Raw genomic sequence first — 18,031 nt, 5'->3', positions numbered from 1 at the left:
TAATGAATTTTGTTAAGCAACCAATTGTTGTGTCTCTCTCTTGTATATTATCATTTCTCAATATCTTCAAAGATTTGAGTTAGAATATCAATTTTCATTTGTTCACACTCACCAGGTGTTGGAACGTCTCTGCACACCAGAGGTCCTTGAATCGCTTCACCACTGCTTTTGTTGACAGCAATGAAGGCAGTGAAAGAACTGCTCACTCCTGAATGGACACTGAGCTCCACCACCTTCTCCTTCACTCCTCCATCTTTCTGTCCTCCATCTTCTCTCTCCTTCATCTCCAGAGAGTGAATCATAGTGAGAGAAGCCAACCTGTGGATTGTTAATCTGTAGATAAGAGAGAGAAGGAAACACTCAGAGTTTGATGTTTGTCAGTTTATCGTCATATCCTGTTCACAGAGAAACAAAACACATAGTCGAGAAGTCTCCATTGATCACAGCAATAACACGAACAGAGAGACAATAATTCACACCTACAGCAAATCTTGATTTTCTCTAAATAATCAAACTCATTTTAAGGTCAGGATTGAAAACAGAACAGTACTGTCTGGATGAAAACCTGCTTTACCCAGTGTCTCCTGCAGGTTTGAGACTGAAGTGCAGCTGGTTGTGAGAGGGATGACCCGCCAGGCTGTACTTTACCGTCACACAGCCCTCTGCTGCCTCTGGACTCTGAGAAAGCATTACAGTGTTAGAAATCATGTTAATGACTGTCATCACATACCTGATGACTGAAACACAACATGACATGGAGCTGCTCCTACCTCTCCAGTGAGCTGGCCATAAACCAGTGACCTCTGACCGTGGAAAAGAGCTGTGATTGGTGGAGAGAGGACAGTGACAGACACTCCCTTTGGTAAATCCCATGTGGCTGAGATGTCCACCACAGCTGGGTGCAGAGCAAATCGCAGCGACTGCATCACCTGGAAAATAATGCAGAACTGTAAAAATCTATTCAAACATCTGGGAGAGACACTGAGTTTTTACTGACTGGAACCATGGTCTCTGTCCAGACACAGATTTGTCTGGACAGACAAATCTTGTACAGGAAACTCTTCAATCACAGTTTTACCCCACAGAATTCTCTACCATAGAATTTTACATATTTATATTAATAGTAATGGAGAATGGTTTTTACTTGGTGACTTGTTTAGTTAATATGGCGGCTGTATAATGTCATGAGAACCTGAACTGAACTCTCCATCATAAGACATTTCAATCTGTATCTTAAACCATTTCCAACTCCACTACATGATTATTTCAAGCATTTTAACATTCTTCCACTCTTACCACCCCATCCTCTGTATCTTTTAGCTTGATGTTGTCAAAAATCACAAGACACTTACAATTCCCAAAGATATTCAAACATTAAATGGAGTGTAAACAGTAAACACTACAGCAAAGAGTCAACTTCTACTATATAAAATAATAATGTAAAAAGTGTTCATGAACTGTCCTGGGGATTTAGTGAAGTGAAGCAGATCTGAAAACCTCCGGAGCTCCTTAGTATACTGCGTCCCATGACAATGATTTTGAATTAAACCTGACAATTGAGAATTTTACAACGATGCTGAAACTTCAGATCATTTGTTTCCCCAGTGGGTGTATGCTGAAGTTTTACGGCATGGTGTAGGAGAGTGTCTTTGCCAAAAAGGTTTCTCAAAAGGACAACTTTTATGGAGTCAAAACTAAATATAAAACTTCCTGGTTAGTAACTTTCACATCCAGTGAAAACGAAGGGGAAGTCACTGTTTTCAGTATTTCTGATAAAAGCTGCTGAGGTCACTAATAACTAAAATACTATTAAATGGACTGGTAGAATATGAATTTACTCTTGCCATTTAAATTTGTTTTCCTTTTTTTCCTCATGTTTCGACATCTTCTCTATTTGCACCTGAACCTATTGTTTTTTTATAGTCTTTTTTAAGATATTTGATCCATGTTGTTTGTACATAAGAAATTATTATTTAAAGACTTCCAAAATAGAAGAGAAACTAATGAATAACCTACTGCCATCTTCACTTTTTTCCTCGATGTTACTTATTTCTTTATTTAAATTTCCCACGGATTAAAACAGCTCAGGTGTCTGACTGTGTAACCTCAATACAAACTTCAAGTGATTACACTCTAATCACAGTTGTAACCTTAATAAAACGTTGTATTAAGCTTATTATGTCAAATCAATCAAACGTATAACCATCTTAAACTCCTTATATGTACTATGTACTAGATGAAATCTTACCTCTGAGGACAAATGTTTATAGACAAGATGTGTCCGGGACAGTTACTTTTCTCTTTGGAATATGTGAAGACAATTTAAGTTCATAAAGCAGAACAACTTTATACACTCAGACTGAAGTGAAACATTCAAGTCAAGTCCACTGAAAGCGCTTGATTTCCTTGAGAACATGCACCGTGTGGGTGGAAGTTTGCAACACAAAACTCACTTAATGTCACGTTTTTACCCCACAGTAAACAGAGCAGATGTGAAAACCAATGAGGCTTATTTTATTCAAAGTACTGATGCATTTCTCCCAAATAGGTTGAAGTTCAGAAGATCAAACAACAAATAAAAATGAAAACATGGAATGATCTGTATTCAGTTATTACTGGCTAGATAGTATAGTATAGATAAAACAAAGGCTGTAGGCTGGAGCAGATCTGCTTCTGTGTATCAATCCTGAAGGTGAAGCCACTTTAATAAAACCCTCAGAGTCCCAGAGCATCTTTCTGCACGCTGCAACCCAACAGTGCATTTCCAGCTTCCACACACTCTGGTGCACATGCTGCTGAAAGAGACAAGAACACAGACAGATGATTTGAACTGTTACACTGTTAAAACAACAGTTGTGCTCTTAGTATTAAGGTCACTACCATTCTGAGCACTGAGCCATGACACAGCCTTCATAGCCAGAAGCTCCCACTCTTCCTTTGAATCCATCTTGAAACCATGAAGCCAGATCAGAGCCAGGATGGTGGCCCACACTTCCTCATTGATCTAATTCACCAGATGAAAGAGAAACACATGGAACAGACAGAACAAGAAGAAGAACAAAATACCTCAATAGAAAATGCTGACCAGTGGCTCTGGTCTTACTTTCAACTAGTATGATAGCATGATGTACTAAAATATACATTAGTATTTCCTATGTGTTCATGCAAACACAGTTTTAAAATAAACTTCACTATTTATTTGTCTCATTGTCTTTGACAACAACCCACCAGTGCAGGTTTTGACTTTTCCACCTCCTCTCTGGTCTTCCCCAGTGCAGCAGCCAGAGCTGGATCAAGCAGCCAGGAGCCAGAGGCCTTCTGGAGGGAGATCAGCTGCAGCAGAGGGTCTTTCTGAGGATGCTGGGGCCGAGTCACTTTCTCCTCTGCAGCACACACCAAGTCAGAGGAAAAGAATCAAAAACGAGATCAATTTATCCCTGCTGATGGTACTACTGTAATCACATTATTATTATTGATGACTTGATACTACATGCTGAACATCAGTGCGTGTCATTTATTTGTCAAACTCAAGCCTGTGTGTATATATTTACGTATTGAACCACAAACTATCTAGCATTAGAAAATGATGAGAGTAACATTTGCAGCAAAATTTGTTTTCAGATATTTGTATCAGTTTGCTCAAGTAGAAAATTACAAATGACTCATTGAAAAAACGCAAACACGGTGACCGCATTCACTGAGGCTAAAGTACCTTCAATACTGACACAGTAGTCTTCTGCATTAATCAATACTGGATCTGGATATGATGGTATTGATATGCACTGATTTAATAAAAAAGTCATATAGTATTTTAAATGATTTAATCTCAATTAATCTCCAACTCAGTTGAAACAAATAGTATCCACGGGATATCCATGAATGTTGTTGGTATTGCACTGATTTAGTAATAAAGTCAAATCAGTCGAAACAAACAGTGTCCATGAAACATCCATTAATTATTGTTATCAGCTCCTATACGAATCAAAACATGTCTGTAAAGTGTCTAACACTGAAACAATACAAATACCGTAGTCATCGAGGTGACCTCTAAAAGCGCCACAGCTGGTATCTTCAACAAAGAAATGTTTTGTCAACTGTGACCAACTGTATCTTTGTGTTTTGGGCATTTCCTGTTTTATTTTGAATGTTACTAACTGTCATGTCAGATGTCTTTACTTCCACCTTGTGGTTGCTGCCCCTGACTGTTAGCCCTGACCTGATGTATCTCACCTGTGCCTCATTGTTCCCCTTGTATTTAGTATCTGTGTTTCCTTCCCTCTTTGCCAGCTCGTCTTTGTACTTTGTGTCAGAAATGTACCAGCCTGTTTATAGTACTACTAATACTGGCACTGGAGCTGCTGATTTACTAACAAAGTCATGTCATATCTTAAATTGCTTCACTCAAAACAAATATCCATGAAATATCTATGAGTTAGTGTTACTGTAAGGTTCTATAAGATTATTGCTATAACCATGATAAAAATATAAAAATGAACAATGTGCAGATGGATGTCTTTTTAAAAATGGCTTCTGTTGTGTACGTTGGCCTTGGATGAGACCCATAGTGAAAGCACCTGTTGAATTATGGGTATCAATAAGCTCTCTATTGTGGTTGTTAGCCTGTTGCTGTAAGGATGTATTCTTTAGTAATAAACTTTAAATGTTCAGCTGCAGTCTGTGGTAGTATTGTTATAGTCATTACACTGAAGTCGTGGAAGACATTACAGCAGTCATACAAATTTAGGTCATTTCAGCTGACGGACTGAATATGAAATAACAAAGTTCCCTCATGATTTTTTTTTTTCTTCAGCTGATAGAAGTGTTACATATTTCTAAAGCCAAAGAAACTTTTACGCACAGTAGGTAGAGCAGGTTGTCCACGAACCAGAGGGTTAGCGGTTCGATCCCCGGAATGTGCCACATGCCAAAGTGTCGTTGAGGAAGACACTGAACCCCCAGTTGCTCCCAGTGCGTGGCACTGGTTTGTGAATGTGTGTGTGCTTGTGTGAGCGAATGGGTAGATGTATCGGTGACTGTAAAGCGCTTTGAGTACCAATAGGTAGAAAAGCGCTATATAAAAGCAAGGCCATTTACCACCACCAAGTCGATAGTCCTTCAAGAGAGTAGGACGACCACCTGCAAAAACAACAACTGAGATAAAACAATACAAATGTTGTTAGTTTGTGAAAGAAATTCAAACAATAATACATGACAACCCATGAATGATTGAAGGGGCCAGTATGTATACTTACAATCATTATCAGGGTTGGAGGGAGCAGCAGTCCTTTGAGGAAGATTTCTTGAACCACCTAGTTTAGCCTTCAAACGAGAGAATAAGCCTCCACTGCGTTTGGGTTGAACAGCAGCACCCCAACCTTAAATACACACAAAAGAGCAACAATTTGCACTGTGGTCAAATATCTCTTCATTACTTTAATTAGTGCACCTAAGATGGGACTTGTGAAGTTACCTAACAAATAATATAAGAGTATGATGACAATACAGTTCATGAACATTAAATATATCAACTAAATTACTGGCGTCAGTGTTTATTATAGTGACTCACAAGTCATTACAAGTAGTGTTTAAATGCTGTTTCATAATATTTAAAAAAAACACAAACACAAAACTGAACCTTCTTCACTTACTGCTTTAAGTAACAACCTGTCAATGATTGTAGCAACATAGCAGAACAAAAATACAAATACTGTACACTTATATTTAAATGAGTTAAAGTTCACTTTAGCCCTAGAAATGGGTTGGTTTGTTGTATTTGGAGAAAATACAAGTGTTTTAAACTCCCATTTACTTTCATCTATAATATGGTGGAGAATCAGGTTGAATGACATTCTGCTACACTTCAAGATAAAATACAAATACCACCTTTAATTGTGGTCTGAGCAACTTGATGTCAAACACATTCTAGATGCATCTTGGGTGTGTTCACACCTGTACTTTAATCACCCATGATGCATGTTCATGAATGATCTGAACAGGGGCAAAGAATATCAGTTTTTATGTACTTTTGGAACATATCTCACCACGTGTTGGAACGTCTCTGCGTACCAGAGGTCCTTGAATCGGTTCACCACAACTTTTGTTGACAGCAATGAAGGCAGTGAAAGAACTGCTCACTCCTGATTGGACACTGAGCTCCACCGCCTTCTTCTTCACTCCTCCATCCTCTCTCTCCTTCATCTCCAGAGAGCGAATCATAGTGCGAGCAGCCAACCTGTGGATTGTTATTCTGTCGACAAGAGGGAGAAGGAAACACTTATTGTTTTGATGTTTGTCAGTTTATCGTCGTATCCTGTTCAGGGTCACAGAGAGCTGGAGTCAAACCCACCACACACTGGCTGAGAAACAAGACACATATTAGAGAAGTCTCCACTGTTCACAGTGATAACAGAGAGAAAATCATTCACACCTACAACCAATCTAAAGCCAGGTGAGTTCAGAACACCAGCTCCATTTTTTTATTCAGTCCACAGCTCTGTCACTACAATATTCATACATTTAAAGTTACCATAGAAACTATCCTTTTATACAAGGACAGAGCTTGTGTCCGAGCCTGCACCGAAACAATAAATGTAGATAAATAACATGTATTTTTATTTTGTGTGTCACCATCTAACCAGGCTGAATGTATTTTATCAAATAGTGTAATGTTTCTCACACCCTGCTGCTGTTGAGTTTGATTTTTTCCAAATAATCAAACTCATTTTAAGGTCAGGATTGAAAGCAGAACAGTGCTGTCTGAATGAAAACCTGCTTTACCCAGTGTCTCCTGCAGGTTTGAGACTGAAGTGCAGCTGGTTGTGAGAGGGATGACCCGCCAGGCTGTACTTCACCGTCACACAGCCCTCTGCTGCCTCTGGACTCTGAGAAAGCATTACAGTGTTAGAAATCATGTTAATGACTGTCATCACATACCTGATGACTGAAACACAACATGACATGGAGCTGCTCCTACCTCTCCAGTGAGCTGCCCATAAACCAGTGACCTCTGACCCTGGAAAAGAGCTGTGATTGGTGGAGAGAGGACAGTGACAGACACTCCCTTTGGTAAATCCCATGTGACTGAGATGTCCACCACAGCTGGCTGCAGAGCAAATCGCAGCGACTGCATCACCTGGAAAATAATGCAGAACTGTAAAAATCTATTCAAACATCTGAGAGAGACACTGAGTTTTTACTGACTGGAACCATGGTCTCTGTCCAGACACAGATTTACTGCTGCATCTTCATTGTGTTTACTCACTTTTGGTTGCATCCTGTCAGTTCCTGTGATGAACTGAGCGTGACCTCCTCCCTCCTTGGCCAAGCCATTGATAAGAGCAGAGCTGGCCCCTTCTCCAATCCCAAAAGAGAAACACCTACAATACAGCAGGTTGATTTAGATCCACTCAACACATGGAAGACAGTGTGGAAATACTGTGGGTGTTTTTGTGCTTTCACCTGTGGGAACCTGAATTCTTCTTAACCAGATCAATGACTTCTTTGGTGTTCCCCACCTCTCCATCAGTAAAGACAAACAGCTAGGGAGGAGAGTTTACACATAAGTTGCATAGCGTCACACCCAGAAACATAGCATGTGCTGAGGACCTTGTTAGTTTCTACTGAGGATACAAAGGGGTTGTAAAGTGTAAAGAATGAGGTGTGGTAAGTATGTAGAAAGTATATGCAAACTGTTTAAAAAGACAGCAGACGTGTGAGCCTTACAGTAACAATGATGAACTTATGCTTCAGTTCAGAGAGAAACATGTATGCCATAGGAATCACGTGTGGAGGTGTGGAGTAGTAGGTAGGGAAGTAGTTAACACCCTTTCTGTGAGGCAGACACACAGGTTGCTCTCACTATTAATTGACTTTAAATAAACCTTGACCTGATATTATAATGGCCTGATGATCCCCAGAAGGAGGGCTCCAGTGAAGTCACAACACACCAAGCATGTTATTTCCAAACATTATGGTCACGGGTTAACAGTTATAACAGAACAGGACAAAAAAGGACCATGGCACAACACAGCCAGACATTCATGCGAAGTGTGACAAACTCCAAAAGATAGCATTTGTGAGAGACATTTGTACAACCTCACACCTGTTTATTTTAGGGTTTTTTTTTTTTTTTTTTTGTGATACTGTATTGATCCCACAAGGGGAAATTATCTCTCTGCATTTTGACACATCCAGTCGTTCACAGTAGTGAACAGTCGGAGCAGTGGGCTGCAGCCTCTCAGGACCGCGCCCGGGGGGCAATTTGGGGTTAGATGCTTGCTCAGGGCACCTCAGTCATAGACATGGTGGGAGTTGAACCTGGGACCCCCCGGTCCCAAGCTGCACCTCTAACCACTACTCCACAACTCCAGACTCGGTGTTAGGGTAAAGGTTGCATTTAGGTTGTGGTCTCTTACCTGTCTCGGCTGATTGGGAATGCAGGGCTGCATGTAAATATGTTGAAGTGGCTTCAGTATCTCTGTTCCTCCCAGATCAGCCTCCATCTCGTCAACTTTCTTCAGAGCCTCCTCCATGTTCTTCTGGTTGTACTCCACACTCTCACTGCCATCACACAAATACAGGCACCAATGCACACATGCATTTGCTTAAAAGATAGAAAGGCCTTTATTTGGCTGACTGATATGAATGATTGACATACAGGAAGATGTGTTCATATCTGGACCCAAAACTGTAAATGTTGAAATAGCAGCCCATTGGTAAGCTCTTCAACAGAAGCAGCAGAGTATCCTTCAGGAAGATTGAAAAGATAGTGAAGACCACTGCACGAGAGGAACACTATGAGAGATTTAGAGAAATAACATGATAAATACCCTGGCGCTGCCAATACGAGTCTGATGACCCTTGCTGCTCATCTGCATATCCATACTACTTGATCAATCTAATAAGAACACAAACTCTCCACATGAGGGGACTGAAGACATCACAGACTGGGGGAACTCAGGGTACAGGCTCACCATCACCACTGGATCACCCATCAGAGATCCTGAAACATGACAGGGACAGAAAAATGACCACACATTTTGTCATTTATTCCAACTCATCATCATTTGGAGGATAAGGAACATTATGTTTGTAAACTAATAACTTGACCAACTTGAACTCACCGGACTTGGCAGAGGCCTGTCCTGCCTCCACCACAGCAGTGGGCTGATGGGCGTCTTTGTAATAAATCAACAGTTCAACATCTCTGTCAAACTTGTGTCCTGCTGCCAATTTGATCTACAGTTCAAGACACACAAATATAAATGAAGTCGTAATGAGAAACTACAACACACAGCAGACACATTGTCACTCTACCTACAGTGGCCTGGGTTTGATCAGTGTTGAGGTACTGGAGAGGATCCAAGAAACAGCTGGACTCTACTTTAGAGATTGGACGAGGAGAGGACAGTCGGGCAGAGAAAGACAGACTGTAGGACACCAGAGAGGCTGGGACAGAGGTCACCTGGAGATTCCCACCTCCACTACCTTCTCTTCCTGTGAACATGTTAGAAATGTGAAAAAAAGAGGAATTATTTTTTATCCAACTATCTAATTGTCTAGTGAAAGCTGAAAACAGTGATAACAATGTGTTTTGTTAAAAAGACATTGACCAAATGGACTGGGTTTTTAAAATATATTTTCACAGTGATAATTTATTTTGCATCAAAACCATCTGCTTGTGTACACTAAGCTGCAGTTAAGAGTTCCTGGTCAAACTGTTGGCTGCTTGTCCTACCTTGAGGTTGGTAGCGAGGGTTGAGCACAGCAGGCAGACAGAACCTCAGCCCATCATCAGCCTGCACAGCCAGCTCAGTGACATACTCCAGCCTGATGGAGGCGCTCTCTCCTGGAGGAAGACTGCCCACATTCAGAGAGAAGATATCTGGACTCTGCTCACTCTCCTCCAACAGGAAGGCCTGCTGACCAGAGCTCAGTGCATCAAAATAATCCCACTGAGCCTGTATGAGTATAGGAGACACATGTCAGGAACATTCACTGTGTTTACTGTTTCTTATTCAGCTCCTTTACACAGAGTAAATCTTTCTGTCCAGCTCACCATAATTTTCTCCTTCACCTCAGCTACAATCTGTGTCTGTCCAATCTTTGCACTGAAATGACAGAGAGCAGCATCTCCAGGCAGAGGAAAGACAAAAACAGCCTCTAGTGGTTTGTCCTCCTTGTTCTCGTAGTTGAGAGTGGAGACCACTGTAGCCACATGATCCCTCACCTCCAGCTCCACCTCAATGCTCTTCAGAGGAACTGACACAGATACACAAAGAATTTAGATTTTAGATTTAGATACACTATATTACCAAAAGTATTCGCTCACCCATTCAAATGATCAGAATCAGGTGTTCTAATCACTTGGCCTGGCCCCAGGTGTATAAATTCAAGCACTCAGGCATGCAGACTGTGAAACAAGACATTTGTGAAAGAATGGGCCGCTCTCAGGAGCTCAGTGAATTACAGCGTGGAACTGTCATAGGATGCCACTTGTGCAACAAATCCAGTCGTGAAATTTCCTCGCTCCTAAATATTCCACAGTCAACTGTCAGCTCTATTATAACAAAATGGAAGCGTTTGGGAAAAACAGCAACTCAGCCACGAAGTGGTAGGCCACGTAAAGTGACGGAGAGGGGTCAGCGGATGCTGAAGCGCATAGTGCAAAGAGGTCGCCGACTTTCTGCACAGTCAATTGCTACAGAGCTACAAACTTCATGTGACCTTCAGATTAGCCCAAGTACAGTACGCAGAGAGCTTCATGGAATGGGTTTCCATGGCCGAGCAGCTGCAGCCAAGCCACACATCACCAAGTGCAATGCAAGGCGTCGGATGCAATGGTGTAAAGCACGCCGCCACTGGCCTCTAGAGCAGTGGAGACGCGTTCTCTGGAGTGATGAATCACGCTTTACCATCTGGCAATCTGATGGACGAGTCTGGGTTTGGAGGTTGCCAGGAGAACGGTACATTTCAGATTGCATTGTGCCAACTGTGAAATTTGGTGGAGGAGGAATTATGGTATGGGGTTGTTTTTCAGGAGCTGGGCTTGGCCCCTTAGTTCCAGTGAAAGGAACATTGAATGCTTCAGGATACCAAAACATTTTGGACAATTCCATGCTCCCAACCTTGTGGGAACAGTTTGGAGCGGGCCCCTTCCTCTTCCAACATGACTGTGCACCAGTGCACAAAGCAAGGTCCATAAAGACGTGGATGACAGAGTCTGGTGTGGATGAACTTGACTGGCCTGCACAGAGTCCTGACCTGAACCCGATAGAACACCTTTGGGATGAATTAGAGCGGAGACTGAGAGCCAGGCCTTCTCGACCAACATCAGTGTGTGACCTCACCAATGCGCTTTTGGAAGAATGGTCAAAAATTCCTATAAACACTCTCCTCAACCTTGTGGACAGTCTTCCCAGAAGAGTTGAAGCTGTAATAGCTGCAAAAGGTGGACCGACATCATATTGAATTCTATGAGTTAGGAATGGGATGGCACTTCAGTTCATGGAATGAGTAAAGGCAGGTGAGCGAATACTTTTGGTAATATAGTGTAGATACAGACTTTTTTTTTTTTAAATGGTTGATAACAGTCGCAATTGACAATTGAGCTATCATCTGTACAGAATTGTTCAGTTTCAGCCACACAAACTAAGCCAATAGTTAAACATGACCATGTCAAACAATGTGAAGATTGATATTATTATGTACTACTAATCCTCTTCATCCTAGGTGGGACACAAGGCTTCGACAATGTGCTTCCATTGGGACCCGTCTTGCGCTGTATGCTGTGCCTAGCCCCATGTAAGGTTCATCTCCTTTAGCTCAGATGTCACGGTTTGTCACCAGGTTGTTTTGGGGCGACCTTGACTTCTCTTCTGAGTTAGGAGCCATCTCAAGGCAACCTTTGGTTTTCGATCCTGGTCCATTCTGAGCACATGTGCCAACCATCTTAATTGGTCTTGTTTGATTTCTGATACAGCGCTGGTGCACTTGGTCATCCTATGCAGGTATTTGTTTGAGATCTTCTCAGGCCAGAAGATGTGGCAAATTTTTCAGAGGCATCTATTGTGGAAGGCATCGATCTTTTTCATGTTGTTTGCAGTCACTTGCCAGCATTCTGAATCTTACAACAGCACAGATTTCACATTGCTGTTATACAGCCGGACCCTTGTTCTGAGGCTGTACTTCTTTGACTTCCAGATAGGATAGAGGTTTACAAAAACACTGTGAGCCTTCCCTAACCTTGCTCTAATGTCCTTTGGTGTTGAGTTTTCTTTTCTGACTTCCCAAGCAAGTAAACTCTTCCACGTGGTCGCGGGTTTCTCCATCCTCCGTGTCTTGCGTATCTGGAGTGGCATTAATGCACATTACTTGTGTTTTGGAGGCGTTGATGTTCAATCCTGTTTGCTTTGCATACTGGTTGAGTTTGTCAGTTTTCTCCTGCAGGTGAGTATGTTTAGAGGAAAGAACAGCAAGGTCATTGGCAAAGTCTAGGTCTTCGAGTTGGGAAAACAAAGTCCACTGGATGCCCCTGAGTTTATCGGCCGTTGTCTTCCTCATCACCCAGTCAATGGCCATCAGTGCCACCGATAACACAGTTATTGTTAAAGCAGAAGTCAACAAGGCGTTCATTTCACTAATGACCTGTGCTGTTTTGGATGGATCTCGAACATGATGCGGACATTTCATGCGCCTAGGCGTATCTTTGCTTTGGGCCTGAGTAGACTATCTATCCCTCTCCTGACTTCCTGCCGGAGACTTTCATCAGGAGAGTTCATACTGCCAATGAGTTGGCTTAAGTCCACTGCTAGGTCCGTGGTAGTGGTTATTGTCTTAGTTTCCATAAAATGTTGTGTTTTTATGGGGTGGGGTCGTTGGCCCCACGCCCAACCCCCAGGCTGGAGGACCAGGTGTTGATTTTTGTCTGGACTCTATCTGGGATACCTGTCCGACATGGTTGAACCTACTGGGGGCTAGGACTCAGTCGGTATAGCTACCTGGGTCAAAGAGACACACAAGCTTCCCCACCACGACAAGGTAAGCAGCACAAGGAGAAGGCAGCACAAGGAGAATAATATAATAGCAGAATAATAGTCCTTATTAAGGGCTTTGAATTTGAAGATTGTGTCAATGAATAATGTTACAGAGAAAATCACACATTTTGTCAGTTTGTTTTATTACTCCTTTTGTTACCAGTACCTGGTACATTCCACGTAGCTAGCAGACCACAGCAGTTCTCCATTGTACGTCTACAGCAATGATCCTGTGTAGTAATAAAAACGATAAATGATTTGAATCTTGTGAAAAATTTTGAAACTTTTCTGGTTATGACACAACTTCTGTTACAATGTTAAAAAAGGATGCAGGAGACAGATTCCGCAGAGGAAATGGAAACTTTATTCACCTGAAACAGTACAAACACCAAAACAGGCAGGTAAGAAAACTAAAGGGGGCAGTTACTTAATGTATTGCGTCCTATGACAATAATTTGGAATTTAACCCGGTAATTGTGAATTTTACAATGATGCTGAAACTTGAAATCATTTGTTTCCCCGGTGTGTGTATGCTGAAATTTAACGGCCTAATGGTGAGTCTCAAAGTGGTCAGAAATACGTGTGCCATGATCCATACGTGAAACATTCACAAATGCTCACAACATTTGTGTGTACAACGATCTGTGTGTGAATCTGGGGGGTCACAAATGCATACGAGCAATCTGAACGTGTGTAATTGTAATGTAAATTCACAAATCTGACACAAAGCTCATCATTTTTGTGTGCTTATGAGTGTCCAAGCCTACGCATACGGATCGGCAGATACGGACCGATCAGTAGCGGTGGAGAAAAGACTCGGGATCCGGATCATTGAACCGTCCACCAAAGAAGACTCAAGAATCATGAATTTAGACGTCTATTTAACCGGCTCAGTTGAGTCCTACCATGTTTGATCAGTGTTGGGAGTAACGCGTTACAATGTAATTACTGTAATGTATTGCTTTTTGCTGGGACGCAGTAAAAAAAATAAAAATTGGGTAATATTTTACTCGGTACAAAGGTCAGTAACGGGCGTTAAAATGCATTTGAACACAAAATTAAGTGGTGTTTTGTTTTAATACTATTGCCAATAACACCGCGAGATCAGCAGAGGAGAAAAATTCCCCTAAACTTTGTCCCAGCACCCCTAAAAATAAGAGTTGATAAGATTACAAAAAATAGCACAATCGAAGACAGTATGTGGTTTAAAAATAATATTTTAATGAGGAAATGCAGTACCGACCCTCCAGTGATATGATCCACCTCTCTCGTTTACCCCTCCCTCCCCCACGCAGCGCGCACACACCTTAAGTTTGGCTGACCACCTGAGGGGTGTGGCTCCTGTAAGTTACCAAACGATCTATTTACTTTATCACTCAGCACCAACACATTACAGTCATTAGAACCAGTCCTAACTTTTACTGTTGTTGTTATTGTTCAGTAGGGGTTTATACTGGCTGACGTTTTTCTCTCTCTCTGGTAAGCTAATAGTGCAGGTTGTCAATCAACCACTGTCCACAGTTTATATTAAGCATTTGATTTGTGCATATGTGCTGATGTTAAAGCCAAGGTGTAAGACTAATACTGCCTATCTACAGAGGACATTTACAGCTTTTGCAATGATCTTTGGTACCTTTCTCTTTCTCGTTAAGAAAAATGTCGTCCATCAGTTATATGATGGACGACATCATATGAATCTCATTTATGAATCTCTTCACAAAATGTCGTCCATACCTAAATATTCAAACCCTTGTGTCTTAGCGGTCAAAAAACCGTTTGCCCTTCCGGGGTCACACAACACCTGACGGCCCCTGATTTCCCATTACCTTTCTACCTTTGTGTCGAAACTACCACAGCGCCCCCTACTGTACCCACAACAAATACAATTTCACCCTGCTTCCCCATAACAGTGTATTTGGCTCCTACACACCGGCCCCTAATTGTTAATGTTAACTAACATAACAATTTAAACAAAAATACAACAAAGGAGCCCAACTATAATACATAATTCACCCTGAACAACAGAGTTATACTTCATGTAGCAAAGTGAGTTTGGTCACTGGCCGTTCTATGATATTTGATTTAGTCTGCAATTTCACAGAACGCACCAGTCCATGTTTGTCAGGGAAAACTTCCAGTACCCGACCAAGTGGCCAGGATCCGCGAGGAGCTGAAGCATCCATGATTACCACGATATCTCCAACAATCAGACTCCTTTTCTTTTGGTTCCATTTTTGCCTTTCTTGGAGCAAGGGCAGATACTCTCGCACCCATCTCTTCCAGAAAAGATCGGCAAGATATTGTACCTGTCTCCATCGTCTTCTCACATATTGATCGTGAGGCTCAAATAGTCCAGGTGGCAGAGCTGGTTTTCCCTTTAACAGAAGAAGGTGGTTTGGTGTTAGTGGCTCCAAGTCATTTGGATCGTCTGAAAGCTTGGTGATTGGTCGATCATTCACAATGGCCTCCACTTCGCAGAACACTGTATGAAGCCCATCATCATCCAATGTCTGCTGACGTAGGACAGAACTGAGAACTCTCCTTACCAGGCGAATCATCCGCTCCCACACACCGCCATGATGTGAACCTGTTGGTGGATTAAAACTCCAACGGATCCCAACCTGCGACAGAACTCCTTGAATCCGGTCCTGGTTCAATGCAGCTAAAGCCTCTTTTAGCTCTCTTTCTGCTCCAATGAAGTTGGTACCATTATCCGACCACAGGTGTGCCACTTGTCCTCTCCTGCTGACAAAGCGCCGCAAAGCATTAATGCATGCGTCTGTGTCCAATGAGTTTGCTACCTCCAGATGGATGGCCCTGCTCGCCATACAGGTGAATATAGCTCCATAACGCTTACAGGTTGATCTTCCTTTCTTCACCTCGATTGGTCCAAAATAATCTACTCCGGTGTTGATAAACGGTGGTAGATCAGGAAGGATTCTCACCTTTGGAAGGTCTGCCATCTTTTGTTCTACTGCTCTTCCATTATAGCGTCTGCAAAATCCACAGTCCACTATGACCTTCCTAATTGCTGAATTGCCATTTGTGATCCAAAACTTCTTCCTCACTGAGGATAGTGTGTGAGCTCGTCCTCCATGGCCCAGATTCTGATGAACATGTTTGAGAATGAGCATGGCAATATGCTGGTCTTTGGAGAGAATGAGTGGATGCTTGGCTTCCTCTGGCATTGCTCCTCTGCTCAATCTACCCCCAACTCTCAAAAGCCCATCGCTAAAGATTGGGTCCAGCCTGTATAGGGGACTCTGCCGACTCACAGTTGTCCTTCCAGATGAGAAAGCAGAAATCTCTTCACTGTATCTTTGTGCCTGGCAGTAGCGAATGATAGCAACCTCTGCTTTCAACAGGTCATCAAGTGTCAAAATATGACTCTTGGGTGCCACACATTGCTTCTTGCCCTGGCTGGTTTCCTGGTTAACCACAGAAGCATCCAAATGTCTTCTACAGCCACTCTGCTCCAACAACATGGTCTTTAACCTGAGGTACCAGGCAACTGCTGTCTTCAGCCTCCTCCAATCAGAAAAGTAGGCAATGAGACGGTCTGTAGGAGTAGACACATCATTCACAATGACGACGTTTGTTGTTACCTGCCTTTTGACTTCTTGGTCATCCACATCCAGAGACACTTCCAACACAGTTTTGGGCCATTCCTCCTCATATTTCCAGAGAAATGTTGGCCCCTCCAGCCACCTGCTGTTCTTCAGAAAGTCAGCAACCCTCATTCCTCTTGAAGCATCGTCAGCTGGATTGTCCTTTGAACCAACATGTCTCCACTGTGAAGGTTCAGAATTTTCCCTGATGGTGGAAATCCTATTGGCCACAAATGTATGAAAGCGCTTGTCTTCGTTGTTAAGATACTTCAACACTGAAGTGCTGTCAGTCCAAAATACTGATTCCTTCAACGGCAATTTTAACTCTGCCCTCAACATCGAGTCCACCCTGACAGCAAGGACGGCTGCTGTCAACTCAAGCCGGGGAATGGTAACAGCCTTCATTGGAGTTACTCTAGCTTTGCCAAGCAGGAAGGAGACATGGATGTGACCTTGTGGATTTAACATCCGAAGGTATGTTACGGTTCCATAGCCACCCTCGCTGGCATCGGCAAAGTGATGTAGCTGGGCATGTCTAAGTTCACCAAAGTCTACTGGTTTAATGCACCTGCTCACATTGAATACCGCCAGCAGATCCAAATCCTCCAGCCACCTTTTCCACTGATGCATGATGTCCTGTGGTAAAGGGTCATCCCATCCACAACTTCTCCTACAGAGCTCTTGTTGCATCATTTTAGCAGGCAAAGTGACTGGTGCCAGGAACCCAAAGGGATCATACACTGAGCTGTTAATAGACAACATCCCACGCCTGGTGAATGGCCGTTGCTTTTCTTCCAACGTAAACCTGAAAGAGTCTGTCTCCACACACCACTGTAGGCCCAGAGCTCTTTCCATAGGAAGTTCATCTCGGTCCAGATCCAGCTCCCTTAGGTCTTTGGCCCTTTGATCCTCAGTGATGGTCTGCAAAAGGATTCGACTGTTGCTGATCCGCTTCTCCAAAGTGAAGCCGCCTTTCCTGCCCAGAGCGATAAGATCCCTTACCGTCTGGATAGCTTCTCCCTCAGTGGCCGAGCTCTTCAAACAGTCATCCACGTAGAAATTCTGCTTGATGGCTTTCAACACTTTAGCTGAGAACTCAGAATGGTTGTCATCAGCAGTTTTCCTCAGTGCATAGCTTGCATAACTGGGAGATGACACTGCACCAAACAGGTGAACCGTCATCCTGTACTCCGCCAGATCCCTTGTGACATCCCCATCTGGCCACCAGAGAAAGCGCAGAAAATCCCTGTCCTCTTCGGCAACCTTCACCTGATGAAACATGGCCACGATGTCACCCATAAAGGCCACAGGTTCCTGTCTGAAACGGCTCAGAACACCCAGCAGTGAACTGGTGAGGTTGGGTCCCTGCAGGAGTTCACTATTCAATGA

The 18,031-nt window shown here is 42.7% G+C and overlaps 1 pseudogene across 1 annotated transcript; it reads right to left on the bottom strand.

The window, feature by feature from the left end:
• Nucleotides 1–2,535: 2,535 nt before the first annotated feature.
• On the bottom strand, nucleotides 2,536–13,251 carry LOC311497763 (von Willebrand factor A domain-containing protein 5A-like; annotated as a pseudogene). Its single transcript, XR_014699976.1, has 16 exons — nucleotides 13,201–13,251; nucleotides 10,058–10,260; nucleotides 9,737–9,959; nucleotides 9,320–9,495; nucleotides 9,123–9,237; nucleotides 8,829–9,001; nucleotides 8,657–8,745; nucleotides 8,415–8,559; nucleotides 7,459–7,538; nucleotides 7,262–7,376; nucleotides 6,974–7,132; nucleotides 6,778–6,881; nucleotides 6,042–6,247; nucleotides 3,229–3,410; nucleotides 2,881–3,004; nucleotides 2,536–2,795 (listed from the first exon to the last, which is right to left on the bottom strand). The product of XR_014699976.1 is annotated as a von Willebrand factor A domain-containing protein 5A-like (transcript).
• Nucleotides 13,252–18,031: the final 4,780 nt, after the last annotated feature.

Source organism: Chelon labrosus, assembly GCF_963514085.1.
Source record: "Chelon labrosus genome assembly, chromosome: 13".
Taxonomy (NCBI): domain Eukaryota; kingdom Metazoa; phylum Chordata; class Actinopteri; order Mugiliformes; family Mugilidae; genus Chelon; species Chelon labrosus.
This window is presented reverse-complemented; position numbering and strand designations above follow the sequence as displayed.